This window comes from Schistocerca piceifrons, chromosome 7, assembly GCF_021461385.2.
Source record: "Schistocerca piceifrons isolate TAMUIC-IGC-003096 chromosome 7, iqSchPice1.1, whole genome shotgun sequence".
NCBI classification, from domain to species: domain Eukaryota; kingdom Metazoa; phylum Arthropoda; class Insecta; order Orthoptera; family Acrididae; genus Schistocerca; species Schistocerca piceifrons.
Window position 1 is genome coordinate 9,792,828 of NC_060144.1, and position 17,236 is coordinate 9,810,063.

Below are 17,236 nucleotides of genomic sequence, written 5' to 3' on the forward strand. Positions count from 1 at the left end.
CGTCTACCTGAAGCTCAAGCAAGACAAAGGGGTTGTGTAGCGAAATTTTCGGCACAGTGCCGATCAGGAGAGTTTTTTTGGAACTACTGCGTCTGACTCAGGACCCAAGAGCTACGCCACAGGCGTCTGCACACAGTCGAGCATGTGTGTTGAATAATGGTGCTGATAGCCACGTATCATTTCAAGTAGATTTGATGCCTTTCGGAAAATTTATTTCATTGAATAGGATTGTAGCTCATTTGTGGCAGCAGGAAATAAGCTGTAGTCAAAAGTATCTTCCATAGATGGTCGCAGGTCGCATAAATACTGTATGGCTCGTGACGCGTTGTGTGGAGCCCGGCTAGCTCAGTCAGTAGAGCATGAGACTCTTAATCTCAGGGTCGTGGGTTCGAGCCCAGCGCTGGGCGGTGGAAAATTTTGTGTCTACGCGGATGCAACCTGCGCCCCTCTCGTGAGCCTTGCGTAATGAACGTAACGGGTTACGACGATGCCTAGCTTCGTATGAATATCAGAGGAATGGTTTTTGAAGCTGAAAGTAGCTCTGAAATGAAATAAAAGTGTTGTTTTGGAATTTTAGGCGTACATCGATATCGTGTGAGATGTGTAGGAAAGCAGCAGCTGTGCTAACTAAATACAAATAATGGTCGCTAATGCGGTGCGTTTCCAGCTGAAGGGCTCCGATTGACTGGTCCATAAGATTGAAGTACCCGAATAGTGCGGTAGGCGGCGCCTCCTTAGCTCAGTGGCAGAGCGCTGGTCTAGTAAACCAGAGGTCGTGAGTTCGATCCTCACAGGAGGCAAAAGAATTTTGTAACAGCCCCTTCTACCGTAGATCTTTCGAAAAAAGCTGTCAAGGATAAAAAAAATTCAGTTCCACTTGAGACGCGCTGGAGTGAATAAGTGTCGCGAGCTCCGAGTCCCTAGCGGTGTTTACGTTTTGCTGTTTGTCTCTCATCGCGTGTTGTGTTCCCGTTCCGTGTTTCAGTATCGTGTTGTATCGTTTGTCAGTTGTGTTTTGTCAAGTTTAAGTGCTATTCGCCATTGGCGGGTTGATTAGCGTCATGTCACGTTTATTTCCACGGATGAATACAATCAAGTTTCAGTTTGACAAGTCCACCAGGTCCGTTCAACCAAGCTCTCTTGAAGTGCACGACTGGATTGTGGATGTTGTTGGCATTACATCGGAGCAAGTGCATACTTCTTATTACGATCTGGAGCAGTATTGTTTTTTCGTCAAACTGCTGGACCCTCTTGTGATGGAGCGTTTACTGGCAAACCATGGTGGCACGATCGACTTTCTTCACCGTGATGGAACAGTGAGTACTGTTACAATTTCTACTGCTGATCTCGAGTACAAAATTGTGAGAGTGTTTAACTTGCCACCTGAAGTAGAGAATTGCTATCCGCGAGAGATCTGCATATGGCGAGGTTAGGACTATTAGGAATGAGTTGTGGTCTCGTGAACACCGGTTGCAATGCTACAGTGGAGTGAGATCTGTAGAGATGCATGTTAAAGTCAGCATTCCGTCACATAATATGGTTTGTGGGTACAAGGTACTAGCCACCTATGCCGGTCAGACGCCCACCTGTCATATCTGTAATGAGAGTGGGCATCTGCGTCAGGATTGTCCGCGTCGCGTATTTGTCCTGAAAAACACTCTGCAGAGGAGGCAGCGGCTGACGTTCAGTGACGTTCTGATGAATGGTAAAGTTGAACAGCCTGCTGCTACTTCACCTTCCGCAATTAGTACCGAACCTATTACGCTCGATGGCAATCAACTTACGGCGTCTTCTGTCGATGCGCACTCTGAAACGGCTGCTAGTGAACGGAGCAATTCCAGTCAAAAGAGACCTCATGACTCAGTTAGTGACTCCTCAGATGAGGAAGAATCTAACCAAGCGAACCCTGTTCAAAAGCAAAAATCCAGTTCTGGTGACGGCGGGTCAGAAGTGAACGTTATGGAGGTCGAATCCACGTCTCAGGGCGGGAATGTTAAGGTATCTGCGGTAGCTGTTGCGATGCCTGCAACTGCTACTGTCCAGGTTGGGACAGAAAGCTCTCCCAAAGCGACAGCAGAGGCCGAGGGGCAGGAATGTGAATCTTCTTTTCCCGTTACTGAGCGGCCTGATGTGGCGACTGCCAGTGACTTGGCAGTTTCCAATACCGAAGAACGGCAACTTATGGCACAGGATTTGCCAGGTCCCCCACGTGATAGTCACAGTAGGCAACAGGTTTCGCAGCATAAAGGCGTTTCTCAAACTCATGCCATGACTCAAGATCCTCAACGACGCCGCTTGAATCCTCCGCCGAACGTAACTCACAGTCGAAGTCAGATAAGGCGCGAAGCGGCTAAATTAGAAAGAAAATCACCTGAAGGCAAAGTAGCACCCCCCCAGGGGCACTTCGAGAACGCCGACGCCGATTGTCCTGCAGGTCCGCCCACGACTTCTATAGTTGCCACCGATGCACAAACTTAGCAGCATTACTACCTGAATTGAGCCTACATGATTATGTGCACTTCATTGGGCGTTCTTATACTCTCAGATATATAGTGTACGGTGCCCCACATACGCGAATACAAGTGCGTGTCGCTAGTTTGACATAATGAGTCAAACTTATAACATTGTAACTCTGAATATCAACAGAACTACTTCGCACTTAAAAAAATTATCTTTGAAACAATTTATTTACGAATCGGGGGCGGACATAATTTTGTTGCAAGAAGTCATGTTTACTGATTTTCATATACCTGGCTTTAACGCTTTTTTTCAACGTCTCATCAGACGATAGTACAGGAACTGCTATAATGAGTCGTGTCGGGATACCAGTAGTGATACTGGATAAACTTGAATCCGGAAGAGGCTTAAGATGTCAGGTTTATGATGTCACGATTTTAAATGTTTATGTTCCATCGGGTACCACTAAAAAGTCAGAGAGGGCCAAATTCTTCAAGGAAGATGTTGTGTATTTGCTTCGGAATAATCCTATCAAGGTCATTGTTGGAGGTGATTTCAATTGTGTTGTCCATCGGAAAGACCAGACGCCACATTTTAATTATTCTCAGGAGCTTCATGAATTACTTAAAACTATGCGATACAAGGATGCCTGGGAAGTCCTCTTCCCTACGTTAGTCAAATATATGTTTCTTACTTCGCCCTCATGTAGTCGCATTGATCGAATATATGTCTCTGAGAATATTAGCACTCACGTACTAAATGCGGACGTCATCCCCACGTATTTTTCCGACCATTGCGCTCTCTCCGTTTCCATAACATTGGTCAAGCAGTCCACTCGCGCATACCGCAACCAATGGACCCTCAATATCGCGCATTTAAAAGATGACGATCTTGAAGATTGCGTTCTCGACACGTGGACGAAATGTTTAAGATCAATTCAGAATTACGGAACCAAAACCGAGTGGTGGGTCAAACTTGCTAAGGTGAAGTTGAGACAAACATTAAAAAATTACAGTTTTCACAAACGTATGGCAGAAAAAAGGACTATTGAATTCTACTACACGGTTTTACGAGAACTCCATGAACAGTCACATGGGTCAGACACTCACCTAGCACGGATCAAACGAGTAAAAGCCAAACTTTTAAGCATCACACGGAAACGGTTAGACGGATTGAAAATCAAATCAAAAGCAAAATCTCTCTTGGAGGATGAAACAACCTCAATGTACCATTTGATGAAACATCAGTCTAATCGGCGACGTACTTTTCTTGAGGATCTCAAACTGGAAGACGGTAGGGTACTCACAGACCAAGGTGACATTGTCCGTGCACTCCATCGGCATTACGAATTGCTCTACAACGAGGACCAGTCTGATAACTGTGATGGCTTTGAAGTCATCAACTCATTACGTAATTTAATCACCATAGATGACAATAATTCCTTGTTTGTTGACTTCACAGTCGACGAGGTGTTCGACCTGGTAAAGACATCTCTTCCAAATAAATCGGCGGGTCCAGACGGTATTCCTAAAGAGTTTTATCAACGGTATTGGCATATCATTGGAACAGTGTTTACTGAGGTCATTAATGAACTCGTGAGAGGAGGTGCAATTCCATCAGAACTCAAAGAGGGCAAACTTGTCTTGATACCGAAAAGCACGGGCCAGAAGAAAATCGATAACTTTCGTCCTCTCATGCTCATGAATTATGACTATAAAACATTAGCAAGGGCGGTTAAAGAACGGATGACTCCCCTACTCCGGAAAGTTATCCACACCCATCAAGCCTGTTTTCCTGGACGGACAATAATGACTACCATCTCTGAATTTCGTGATTTGATTTCTGTTGCTGCAGTCACAAATATTAAATGCGCGATATTATTCCTAGACTTCTGCAAGGCCTTTGACCAAGTCAGTCATCGATACGTGGAACTTGTTTTGCAGCAGCTGGGGTTTTCGGATCGTGCGGTGCGTATTATTCATCAACTGATGACTGGAATTACGGCGAAAATCATTGTAAATGGACAGTCGACGAAAGTTATTCATGTTCGGAGGGGCGTTCCGCAGGGCAGCCCGCTGTCAATGTTGTTATATGTTCTCTCGTTGGAACCTTTTCTACGACAGATCAATGAACGATTGACTGGAGTGACTGTTTCTGGGGCCACCATATCCGCCAGAGCTTACGCCGATGACGTAGGAGTTGTCATACGACACGGCGGTGAAATAGCCATCCTCAAAGCAGAGATTGATAACTACAATAGAGCATCAGGTGCGAAGATTAACGCACAAAAGAGTAAGTTGTTGAATCTTCGAGGCTTCGAGAACGTACACATCTCTTGGGCCACTCTGGTGGACCATCACAAGACGTTAGGCATAAGCTTCAACAAGTGCCCCATGAAGATGACAGCAACCAACTGGAGAGAGACAACCAACAAGATACGAGGAGCGCTGCGTGAACTTAGCTGGCGCTCTACGAATCTCCTGCAGACAATTCGAATCATAAACACCTATGTTTTCTCTAAAGCGTATTACATTGCACAGATCTTTCCAGTACCTAGAATGCAAGCCAAACTTATCATGAGACTGGCTAATAGACAAGTCTGGAAAGGGAATCTTTTTAAAGTGCGACTCGTCACCCTGACCCAATCGAGGGCAGCAGGGGGTTTAGAACTCACTAACATTGCGAGGAAAGCGAGAGCGTTGTACCTAAAAAGAACCTTATTTATGATTAATCTTGCCCACAGTAACGTCACTTCTCAACTATTCCAGGTAGTCCGGCCAGAATGCATGAAATCACCGATCAACGTGGGAAAACTAAACTATAAGTTAAAGCATATACGAGAATTTTACGTAGACATCAGCTACTTAGGTGATGACATTCTCCGCGCGACCAACATAACTTCCAAGAAACTATTAGAACACTGGGACACATCTGACATCCCAAGTAAAATCGAAGCACAATATCCGGCCATTTTATGGCACAATGTATGGACCAATATTAACCTCCCTATCCACTCCTCTGAGGTGACGTCCACGTGGTACAGAGTCGTCAATGACATAGTGGCCACCAACGAAAAACTCCAAAGGATTGGGCTTAGTGACACGTATTACTGTTGTCAATGTGGACTAGTCGACACTCTCCTCCATCGCTTTACGTGTGCCGGGCATCTGCGAAACTGGGATTGGACTAAGACCAAAGTTGGAATCCTCACCCGCCGTGGTGGACGAAATCACACAACAGAGATGCTTTTACGCCCACAGGAAAAATACTACCCTGCAACCAAACACAACAGTGTGATGTGGCTCTTAGGCCATTTCGCAAACTATGTAATAAACGTAAAGGGACCTGACAACATAATAGACTACAAATTGTACATGGAAACGGCCTACTGGAGAACGAAAGCATTACGCCATTACAAAAGCCTCTTTGTGAACATGCTAGATATTGTTTTTGAGAAGACTGGTGTAGGGTAAGCGTCCATGTCAAGTTACGAGTACTTCGCTTGGCCTGACAGCGTGAAAAAAAAAAAAACAAAAAAAAAAGAAAAGAAAAAGTGACTAGGATACTTGGCTTTCACATAGGAGGATAACAATAAAAATTAAACAAATAAAAAAGGATAAGGCGTCGAAATTCGGTATAAAAAAAAAGAAAAAAAGTGGCTAGGATACCTGGCTCTCACCCAGGAGGCCCGGGTTCGATTCCCGGTATCGGAATCGCGCGTTTTTGTTAAAAAAAAATAAAAAAAAATGGATAAGGCGTCGGACTTCGGATCCGATAAGAAAAAAAAAATAATAAATAAAAAAAAATGGATAAGGCGTCGGACTTCGGACCCGATAAGAAAAAAAATAAAAAATAAAAAAAAATGGATAAGGCATCGGTCTCCTAAACTGGGAATTGTGGGTTTGAGTCCCACCAGAGGTACACGTTTTACTCACTAGGGCAAAATCACTCTCACCACATACAGGCGTAAATAAAAAAAAAAAAAAGTGGCAGAGCGCTGGTCTAGTAAACCAGAGGTCGTGAGTTCGATCCTCACAGGAGGCAAATGAATTTTGTAACAGCCCCTTTTACCGTAGATCTTTCGAAAAAAGCGGTCAAGGATAAAAAAAATTATGAATGGGTGCGGTATTTAAGAAATGCTCTCGCAAATGAATAGTGCGAATGGTGCTATTAAAGTAGGCACCAGAAACTGCTCCTTTTGCCAGTCTCCGGAGAATGCCGACGTGGAATACTTAGTTCTTGTGATGTATTTTCTACCCCTGGTAGAGACCCTCGTGGTTGTCGTAGTCGTCGTCGGCGTCGGCGCCGCCGCCGCTTTGGTAATAGCGGCAACTCGCCATTGTATGACATAGGGTGAGGTACCTTCTGCAAGCGACTGAGATGGCAGTAAGCGATTGAAGCTGATTTGCAACCTCTTGTTTGATCAGCGTCATAAGGGCTTGAATGTAACTTGCGACGGGACACAGCAAGAAGTAGCGTCGCCCTTTTAGTACTGAAATTGGAGATGGAGAATTGCGTGAAAGATGGGAAATTCATTCCGGCAAGCGTACAAATGGCGACAATGAGGTGTGTGTGGGGAAGCATATTAGGCCAGTGACCGTGTGGCCTAATGGATGAGGCGTCGGTCTTCGCATCCGAAGATTGCAGGTTCGAATCCTGTCACTGTCGAGTTTTTCCAGTTCTGCAAAAGATGCATGCTGTTTTACTGAGTTGTTTGAGTTCTACAAATCTAGTTGAAAGTTGCTGCTGTCCGCTTCCTGGCTGCAAACCGGCGTCTACCTGAAGCTCAAGCAAGACAAAGGGGTTGTGTAGCGAAATTTTCGGCACAGTGCCGATCAGGAGAGATTTTTGGAACTACTGCGTCTGACTCAGGACCCAAGAGCTGCGCCACAGGCGTCTGCGCACAGTCGAGCATGTGTGTTGAATAATGGTGCTGATAGCCACGTATCATTTCAAGTAGATTTGATGCCTTTCGTAAAATTTATTTCATTGAATAGGATTGTAGCTCATTTGTGGCAGCAGGAAATAAGCTGTAGTCAAAAGGATCTTCCATAGATGGTCGCAGGTCGCATAAATACTGTATGGCTCGTGACGCGTTGTGTGGAGCCCGGCTAGCTCAGTCAGTAGAGCATGAGACTCTTAATCTCAGGGTCGTGGGTTCGAGCCCAGCGCTGGGCGGTGGAAAATTTTGTGTCTACGCGGATGCAACCTGCGCCCCTCTCGTGAGCCTTGCGTAATGAACGTAACGGGTTACGACGATGCCTAGCTTCGTATGAATATCAGAGGAATGGTTTTTGAAGCTGAAAGTAGCTCTGAAATGAAATAAATGTGTTGTTTTGGAATTTTAGGCGTACATCGATATCGTGTGAGATGTGTAGGAAAGCAGCAGCTGTGCTAACTAAATACAAATAATGTTGGCTAATGCGGTGCGTTTCCAGCTGAAGGGCTCCGATTCACTGGTCCATAAGAACAAAGTACCCGAAAAGTGTGCTAAGCGGCACCTCCTTAGCTCAGTGGCAGAGCGCTGGTCTAGTAAACCAGAGGTCGTGAGTTCGATCCTCACAGGAGGCAAATGAATTTTGTAACAGCCCCTTTTACCGTAGATCTTTCGAAAAAAGCGGTCAAGGATAAAAAAAATTATGAATGGGTGCGGTATTTAAGAAATGCTCTCGCAAATGAAAGTGCGAATGGTGCTATTAAAGTAGGCACCAGAAACTGCTGCTCCGCATTCGATGGTTGGATTCCCTCTCTTCTTCATCGAAGAGTTTCACTGCCTGGGCTACTCTCAGGGTGCACCTTCGACGTGGAAGTTCCCTGCCGTGTCGTCTGCTTGCCGTCCATACTGCCTGCCGGTCCTCGCCGCCGCCGGCGTCGCCGCCTGCCGGGGCTCGCCGCCCCCGCCTGGTCGCCGCCTGCAGGTGCTCGCCGCCGCCTCGCCGCCGCCGCCGCCGCCGCCGCCGCCGCCTGCCGGGGCTTGCCGCCGCCGCCGCCGCCATCCGGTGCCGCCCGGTCGCCGCCATCGCCGCCGTCCTGACCCTGGTCTACGGCCGTCTTCGTCTTCATCCGTCTTCGTCTTTGTCTTTGTCTGTCCCCAGTTTCTGTCCTTTCCTCTTCGTTCTGTTCGTTCTTGTTTCTCTCTCCCGTCATGTCCGCCCCCACCACCACTGTCACTACTACCACCACCGCCATTGTCTATACCTCCCCTTCCGCCGAGCTCCGGCTCGGGTGGTGGCCCGTCGGGCCACTGCCCATGCCCAGCTCTCCCCGTCACCTTCGCCATCACCGCCGCCATTGCCACCATCATCGTCATCGCCGCCGTCGCCTTCGCCTTCACCGTCACCGTCACCATCTCCGGCGCCGACTCCGGCCCCGGGTGTGGTGTCACCGCCAGACACCACACTTGCTAGGTGGTAGTTTAAATCGGCCGCGGTCCATGTAGTACATGTCGGACCCGCGTGTCGCCACTGTGATCGCAGACCTAGCGCCACCACCAAGGCAGGTCTCGTGATACGAGAGTGGACTCGACCCCAGTTGTACGAGAACCAAGCTACCGCCCAGTTGTACGCGAACCTAGCTATCGCCCAGTTGTACGAAGCCTTTCTCTCTCATTAGCCGAGAGACATAATAGCCATCAGCTAAGTTAATGGCTACGAACTAGCAAGGAGCCATTTGTATCAGTGCCTATAGCTTCGAGTATTCAAGAGAGATGTATTCCAAGGAATCAATAAAAGTTAAGTAAAAAGCATCTACATACTTTTCTTCGTATTCATTATAAGTTCTCATGTTCCAGACTTCACGCCCGTCTGCATTAGTCTAGCGTTCCTTTCTTTTGGCTACTACCGTGTGGCGTAACAGTCTTGTTACGTCACTACACCGGGACCTGCCCCTCCCCGCCACCTTCCCATTGTTCCCGTCCCCCACACCTCCTCCTCCGCCGTCAAGCGCCCCTGTGGCACTCCTGCTTCCTCTGCTTCCAAAACGGCTGCGTCTCGTCCTCCTTCCCCCACCCATGATGCCATGGAAGTCTCCCCGCCTGTCCCTGCCCCCTCATCCTCCTCCTCTCTCCCTTCCTCCTACCGCTACCTCCTCTCCCATCCTGATCCCTCTCTCCTTGAAGCCCGGAACCTCACCCTCTTCCTTCACCAGCATTGTCCTGGTGCCCCCATCTCCCTCCTCACTCCTCGCCGCGATTCGGTCCTCATCTCCTCCCCCAGCCCAACCCTCCACACCTACCTCCTTTCCCGCATCCCTGTCACCCGCTTTGGCCCTCATCCCTCTCTCACCCGAGCTCCTTCACCACCTCTCTCCCGCCAACCCCAACCTCCGCGTCGCCCGCCAACTCTCACCGCCGTGATCACTCGGCTTAGTCCAGTGATCACGGAAGAGGAGGTGTTGGCGGAGCTCCAGGCGCATCCCCATTTGGAGGTGCGTGAGGCTCGCCGCATACATAACGCTGCCGGCCCCACCAGCCTTATGCGGGTTTTTTCTGAGCACGCCCCCTCCATTGACCGTCTCCTGAAGGAGGGTGCCCACCTTTTTAACCAGCGGTACAAGGTCGACCCCTCCCGTTCCCCTCCTCAATCCCTGCGCTGCCAGAGGTGTCTGCGCTATAACGCGCACCCCACAGCTAAGTGCCGCGAGGCCCCCACCTGCCCGCATTGTCGGCAAGCGCACTTCCTCAGGCAGTGCCCTAACCTCCAATCCCCTCCTTCCTGCAATACCTGCAATCTCCCCCATCCCACCTACTCCCAAAAGTGTAAAGCCCGACCCCCTCCAACCACTCCTGAACTCACCGTCCCTGTCCGTCCCCTGGACGCCCCCACCCCTCCTGGCAATTCCCTTCGTCCCCCCCCCCACCGCTGAGGACATCATCAGGTTCCTTACCATCGTCCTCCAGAATGTTCATCCCTTTCAGCGCCCACACACCCTCCAACAGATCTCCCTCGACGCCCGTTCCATATTCCAACTCAAGATTTACGCCACCTACTCCAACAACCAGGCCGATTTCACTTTCTCCTGCCTCGACACCCTCGTCTAAATCCCTATCATGGCGCGTCAGCAATGTATCCTTTTCAACAACATCCGCTCCCTACCCGCCAACAGGAACCTCTTCCTGCACACCCTTGCCACCCACCGCGTGGATGCCTTCCTCCTTAATGAAACCTTCCTCCAACCCCACCACACCATTCACACTTCGCCCTACCTCCTCCACCGCTCCGATAATCCCCTCCCAATTGCGCGTGGCGGAGTTGCCATTGGTCACCACCGCCAGATCCCCGTTCGGCTCCAACCTCTCCTTCCCGACCCCACCGAACACCTGATCCTTAGCCTCTTCTTCCCCGGCCTTACCGTTACCTGCGCCACCATCTATGGCCGCCCCAACGCTCCTATTCCCTTCGACTTCCTCTCCCACGTCGATCGTACCTTTTCCTCCTACGTGATCGCCGCCGACCTCAACATCCAAAGTCGTTCCACTGCCCAGTTACGGCGATGGCATCAGTTCCTCTCCACCCTTCAAGGTGACCTCGTCCCCAACCCCCGGCATACCCGTCCTGAATCCAACTCCACTCCTGATGTTATCCTCTCCTCCCCCAATCTCCTTGGCCGCATAACGGTGGATGTCCTGGAGCCTATTGGTAGCGACCATCTCCCTGTCCTCGTCACCGTTTCAGACGGTCGTCGCCCTCGCCCTGACCCTCGTACTGACCCTCCCCCTAAGTATGTCCACGACTATTCCCGAGCCGACTGGAATGCCTACCGGGATACCCTTTCCACCCAGGTCGATAGCCACCCTCTCACCTACCACCACCCTGACGATGTCACCCATGCCGCCTCCTTTCTCCAGCAGACCTTGTCTGAGGCCGTGGAGGCCCACGTTCCTACTGTCGCCATCCACCCCCACCGTCCTACCTTACCCCCACAATCCGTTCTCCTCCTCCGTGAATCCCGTCGTCTCTACCGTGCCTTCCTCCGCACGCGTGACCCGGACACACTACGACGCCACCGGCAACTCCAGCGACACGTTCGTAATTTGCTCGCGGCTAAGAAACGACGGGACTGGCGACAGACATGCACCCGTTTAAATGCAACCCTACCAATCAACTCGTCCAAGTTCTAGTCGGCCTTCCGTCGCCTTACCGGAACTAAACCCTCCCCCTAATACCCTCTTCTCCACGATGATCACCCCTTCCCTGACACCCTTAGTAAGGCCAATCACTTTGCCTCCTACCTCTCCGATGTCTTCTCCATCCCCGACGATCCCCAGTTCGATTACTCCCTCTTCCCGGATATCCGCGATCGAACTGACACCTCTGTCCCTCCCCTCGCTCCTGGTTTCCAGTACTTGGACAACATTACACACACGGAACTCAATGCCCCTATCACTACACAGGATCTCATTGTTACACTCCGCACCAAACGCAACACCGCTCATGGTCACGATCGTGTCACCTACCGTCACCTTCGTGAAGCTCCTGTCTCTTTCCTCTCCACCCTGGCCAGGCTCTACAATGTAGTCCTGTCCACCGGTTACTACCCCGACCTGTGGAAAACCTCCCGTATCCTCATGTTCCTTAAACCTGGCAAACCGCCGTCCGCCGTCTCCTCCTACCGTCCCATCAGCCTTACCTCGGTCTTCAGCATGGTCCTGGAATCTATCCTCACCTGTCGCATCCACCAGCATCTCCGCCAGCACCGCCTCCTTCCCGTCACCCAGTGTGGCTTTCGGCCGTCCTTCTCTTCCGACGACCTTCTCCTTCACCTCACTTATCTCCTTCCCGAACAGCTTAATTCCCGTCGCTCCGCAATCTTCCTCTCCCTGGACCTCGAACGTGCATATGACCGCGTATGGGATTCCGGTCTCCTCTTCAAGCTCCAAACCTTCGCCCTTCCCATTAACTACGTCCGTCTGATCGGCTCCTTTCTCTCCCACCGTCCTTCCTATGTCACCATCCATAACACCGATTCCTACACCTTTTTCCCCTCCGCCAGTGTGCCCCAAGGCTCCGTCCTCTCCCCCCTTCTGTACCTGTTGTACACGGCGGACATGCCGCCGCCGTCACCCCCCGTCCACCTTCTCCAATTTGCCGATGACACCGCCCTCCTTGCCCTTGCCCCCACCCTACAGCGCTCCCAACGCCTTCTCCAATCCCATCTTGACCGGTTCACCGCTTGGTGCAACCAGTGGTTGCTCAAGGTCAATCCCTCCAAAACCCAGGCGATCATTGTAGGCAAAACCACCCCTTCCTTCCGCCTCCTTGATTTCTATCTCACCGTCTATGGCCGTCCTATCGCCCTCACTCCCACCCTTAAGTACCTTGGCGTCACATTCGACCGTCGCCTCTCCTGGACTCCCCATCTCCAGACAATCCAAGCCAAGGCACGTTCCCGACTCCGTCTCCTCAAGCTCCTTTCCGGCCGCACGTGGGGTCTGGACCCCTCCACAATCCTCCACACCTATAAATCCCTCATCCGCCCTATCCTTTGTTACGCCCATCCAGCCTGGATCTCCGCCCCCCCTACCTTCTATAAATCCCTCCAAATCCTTGTACGCCATGCTCTCCGCCTTGCCTATCGCATCCGTCTCCCCTCCCCCACGCGGATCCTGTATGATCTCATCCCCTTCCCCCACCTCCTGCTTTTCCTTGAAAGAATACGTATCCTGTACACCTCACGTAAACTTGATCCTCCTCACCCGCTCGTTTCCCCGATCCTCTCCCACCCCCGCCCGCTGCCGCGCCTGTATTCCCACGTCCCACCCGGTCTCCATCTCTCCACCCTCCTTACCCTTTCCCAAGGTGGCTTCCGCCAGCTCCCCCTCCCTGATGATGTCCTCGTCCCCTCCATCTATCCCACTTATCAACTTTGATCCTCCCCCCTACCTCCTATGTCCTCTCCTTTAGGCACCCTCCCTCCCTCCCTTCCCTTTCCTCCTCTTTCCTATGCCCCCTCCCTCCACCCCTCTCCACCGGGCTTCACCTCCCCCTTCCTCCCTCCCCCTTCTCTCCTTTGCCCATGGCACCTCTGCTCCCCCCTCTCCCATTCCCCTTCCCATTCCTCCTCCTCCACCTCCTCTCTTGGCAGGTCCCCGGACTCGTACACGCTCAGTGAACATTCGCGCGCCGGAGATCATCGCCGTCAGTGTTTCGTGTGTGTGCCTTCGTTTGTGTGTAGTGTTGTTCGCCGTCACGCCCCCACCGTTCACGTGCCGTCGCCATCATCCATGTTCTGTGCATCGTGTCGCCCAGTGTTAGTGATGTTTCTCGTCTAGTGTGAACGGATACATGTTTTTTGATTTTTAGTGTCTACATTTTTTTTGCCCACCGTTATTACTGTCTACTCTGTGCCACCTTTCTGTACTACTTGTTGTAACACTCAAGGCTGAAGAGCGGCGTATTGTGCTGCTGCCAGCCAGCCTTTGTATAAGGTGTTAAAATCACAATAAAGAAAAAAAAAAAAAACTGCTGCTTCATTCGAGGCTTGGATTCCCTCTCTTCTTCATCGAAGACTTTCGCTGCCTGGGCTACTCTCAGGGTGCACCTTCCACGTGGAAGATTCCCGCCGTTTCCTTGCCGTGTCGTGTGCTTGCCGTCCATACAGCTCGCCGTCCGGCCCTCCTCGCCACCGCCGCCGCCGCTTGGTCGCCGCCTTCCGGTCCTCGCCGCCGCCGCCGCCGCCGCCGCCGCCGCCTGCCGGTCGCCGCCGTCGCCGTCCGAGCCGCCGTTTGGTCACCGCCTTCCGGTCCTCGCCGCCGCTGCCACCGCCGCCGCCGCCTGCCGGTCGTCGCCGTCGCCGTCTGGTCGCCGCCGCCGCCCTTCTCGCGCGCCGCTGCCATGGTCCAACCCCCCACCACCACCACTATCATTTTCACCTCTCCCTCCGCTGCTCCAACCACCATCACATGGAGCTCCTCCTCCACCCCACTTCCCGTCCTTCCTTCTCTCCCTGTCCACCCCACCCCTGCACCACTTTCGGCTGTAACCACCCCCAACTCCTCCTCCCCTATCACTGTCGCCCCTTCGACAGCAACTGACTTTCCGCCGCTCCCCGCACCGCCTCCGACAGGCTCCAGGCCAGCACGGATCTCTGCTCGACGTTCCACAGTCTCAGTGACACCCACGCCCCCTCCGTCTGCGTCATCCGCTGCTCAGGGTGGTCCTGCCCCCCAGCATCTCCCCCTGCAACCCGTACCCCTGCCCCCTCTCCACCCGGTCGTGCCCACGAAACCTTCAAAGCGCCCCAATGTTGACCCTTCCCCCGCAGTCTCCTCCAAAAAAAACCCCAACCCTCGTGACCCACCCACCCCATGGACGCGGCTCCGACCCCCGCCCCCACCCCGCCTGCCACCCACACCTTTGTACTCTCCAATCCTGGCCCTCAATTCCTTGATGCCCACTCCCTCACCCTCGCCATCCGGAAATATTACCCCAATGCTCCCATCTCCCAACTGATTCCTCGCAAGGACTTGGTCCTCATCAAATCCCCCAGTGCTTCCCTCCACACCGATCTCCTCTCCCGCATCCCCCGTATCCAATTTGGCCAACGTGCAACCCTCACCCCCTACCACACCCCGTCCTCTCCCCGTCAGCCTCAACCTCCCCGGCGTCCGCCAACCTTCACCGCTGTGATCACGAGGCTTAGCCCCCTGATCACGGAGGCTGAGGTGTTGGCGGAACTCAACTCCCGGCCCGACATTGAAATCCGCTCGGCCCGTCGCATCTTCAATGATGCCGGGCCGACTTTTCTCATGTGGATATTGGTTGGTTGCTTGTTTTTGGGGACGGAGACCAGACAGCGAGGTCATCGGTCTCATCGGATTAGGGAAGGACGGGGAAGGAAGTCGGCCGTGCCCTTTGAAAGGAACCATCCCGGCATTTGCCTCAAGCGATTTAGGGAAATCACGGAAAACCTAAATCAGGATGGCCGGACGCGGGATTGAACCGTCCTCCTCCCGAATGCGAGTCCAGTGTCTAACCACTGCGCCACCTCGCTCGGTCTCATGCGGATATTCACCGAATCCTGCTCCTCCATTGACCGCCTCCTCACCGAGGGAGCCCTCATCTACAATCAGCGCCATAAGGTGGACCCCTCCCGTTCCCCCGTCCAATCCTACCGCTGCCAACGCTGTCTCACCTACAACGACCACATTACCTCTGCCTGCAGGATCCCCCCTACTTGTCCCCACTGCAAAGCTTCCCACTTCCTCAAGCATTGCCCCAACCTCACCTCTCCCCCCTCCTGCAACACTTGCAACGAACCACATCCTACCTACTCCTCCAAGTGTAAAGCGAAACCTCCACCAGTAACCCCTGAGCTCACCGTGCCTGTCCGTCCGGTTGATGACCCCATCCACCCCAACAACTCGCTCCGCCCTCCCCCTACTGCTGAGGACATCATCCGTTTCACCACCATTGTGCTCCAAAACATCCACCCCTTCCAGCGCTCACACACTCTTTCCCAAATCGCCCTCGCTGCCTGTTCCATCTTCCATCTTACCACCTATGCCACATACTCCCACAACCAGGCCCACTTCACCTTCACCCCCCTCACCACCCTTGTCTAACTCTCCACTCCCATGGTACAACAACCGTACCATATCCTGTACCACAACATTCGCTCCCTGCCCACCCACAAACTCCTCTTCCTCCACAGCCTACATCACCACCGCGTGGATGCCTTCGTCCTAAATGAAACCTTCCTTCAACCCCGTATCTCCGTCTCCACGGCTCCTTACACTCTACACCGCACCGATAACCCGTACCCTCTCGCGCGTGGCAGAGTTGCTATAGGCCACCTCAAGCACCTCCCTGTCCGGCCCCAACCTCTCCTTAACAATCCTGCCAAGCATCTCACCCTCAGTCTCTTCTTCCCCACCCTTACCATCACCTGTGCCACCATTTATGTCGGCCCTCGCACCCCCATCCCGTACATCCCGTACGATTTCCTGGCCCACATTGACCGCACCTTCTCCACCTACGTGTTTGCCTCCGACCTCAATATCGACAGCCGTGATCCTGCCGACCTCCGGTGGTGGCATCAGTTTCTCACCACTCTCCAGGGAGACCTGGTTCCCCTGCCTCAGCACACCCGGCCCGAATCCAACACCACTCCTGATGTGGTCCTTGCCTCTCCTAACCTCCTTGGGCGCATCACTGTGGATGTCCTTGACCTCATTGGCGGTGACCATGCTCCTGTCCTCCTCACTATCTCTAACAGTCGCCATCCCCGCCACGCTCCACGCCCTGACGTCCCTCCTAAACTTGTCCACGATTATCCCGTGCCAACTAGGATGCCTACCGGGATTCCATTCACACCCAGGTTGACGGCCACGACCTTACCCTCCAGTCTCCTGATGACATCGCTCGCGCTGCTGCCTTCCTGCACCAGACATTGTCTGACGCCGTCGCCACCCATATCCCCACCAAAGCCATCCACCCTCACTGCCCCGCCCTGCCTCCACAGGCCATCCTTCTCCTTCGAGAGTCCCGCCGCCTCTACCGCTCTTTTCTCCGCACTCGTGACCGAGATACACTTACCCGCCACCAGCAATTACAGCGACACATCCGCAACCTGCTTGTTGCGAAGAAACGCCGAGCCTGGCGCCAGACATGTACACAACTCAACACCATGCTCCCCATCAACTCTTCCAAGTATTGGTCTGCTTTCCACCGCCTTACTGGGAACCGCCCCACCCCCCAGTACCCTCTCCTCCTTCATGACCGTCCCTTTCCTGACAACCTCAGTAAGGCCAACCACTTTGCCTCCCACCTCTCTGATGTTT

General features: G+C 52.6%; 4 non-coding genes across 4 annotated transcripts; all 4 read left to right on the forward strand.

Annotated features, from left to right (window-relative positions):
- Positions 1 to 334: 334 nt before the first annotated feature.
- Trnak-cuu lies at positions 335 to 407 on the forward strand. Its single transcript has one exon. It is a non-coding gene; the product is annotated as a tRNA-Lys (tRNA).
- A 321-nt stretch (positions 408 to 728) lies between these two features.
- Trnat-agu lies at positions 729 to 800 on the forward strand. Its single transcript has one exon. It is a non-coding gene; the product is annotated as a tRNA-Thr (tRNA).
- Positions 801 to 7,562: 6,762 nt separating this feature from the next.
- Positions 7,563 to 7,635, forward strand: Trnak-cuu. The gene has a single exon. It is a non-coding gene; the product is annotated as a tRNA-Lys (tRNA).
- A 321-nt stretch (positions 7,636 to 7,956) lies between these two features.
- Positions 7,957 to 8,028, forward strand: Trnat-agu. The gene has a single exon. It is a non-coding gene; the product is annotated as a tRNA-Thr (tRNA).
- The last annotated feature ends 9,208 nt before the right edge of the window (positions 8,029 to 17,236 follow it).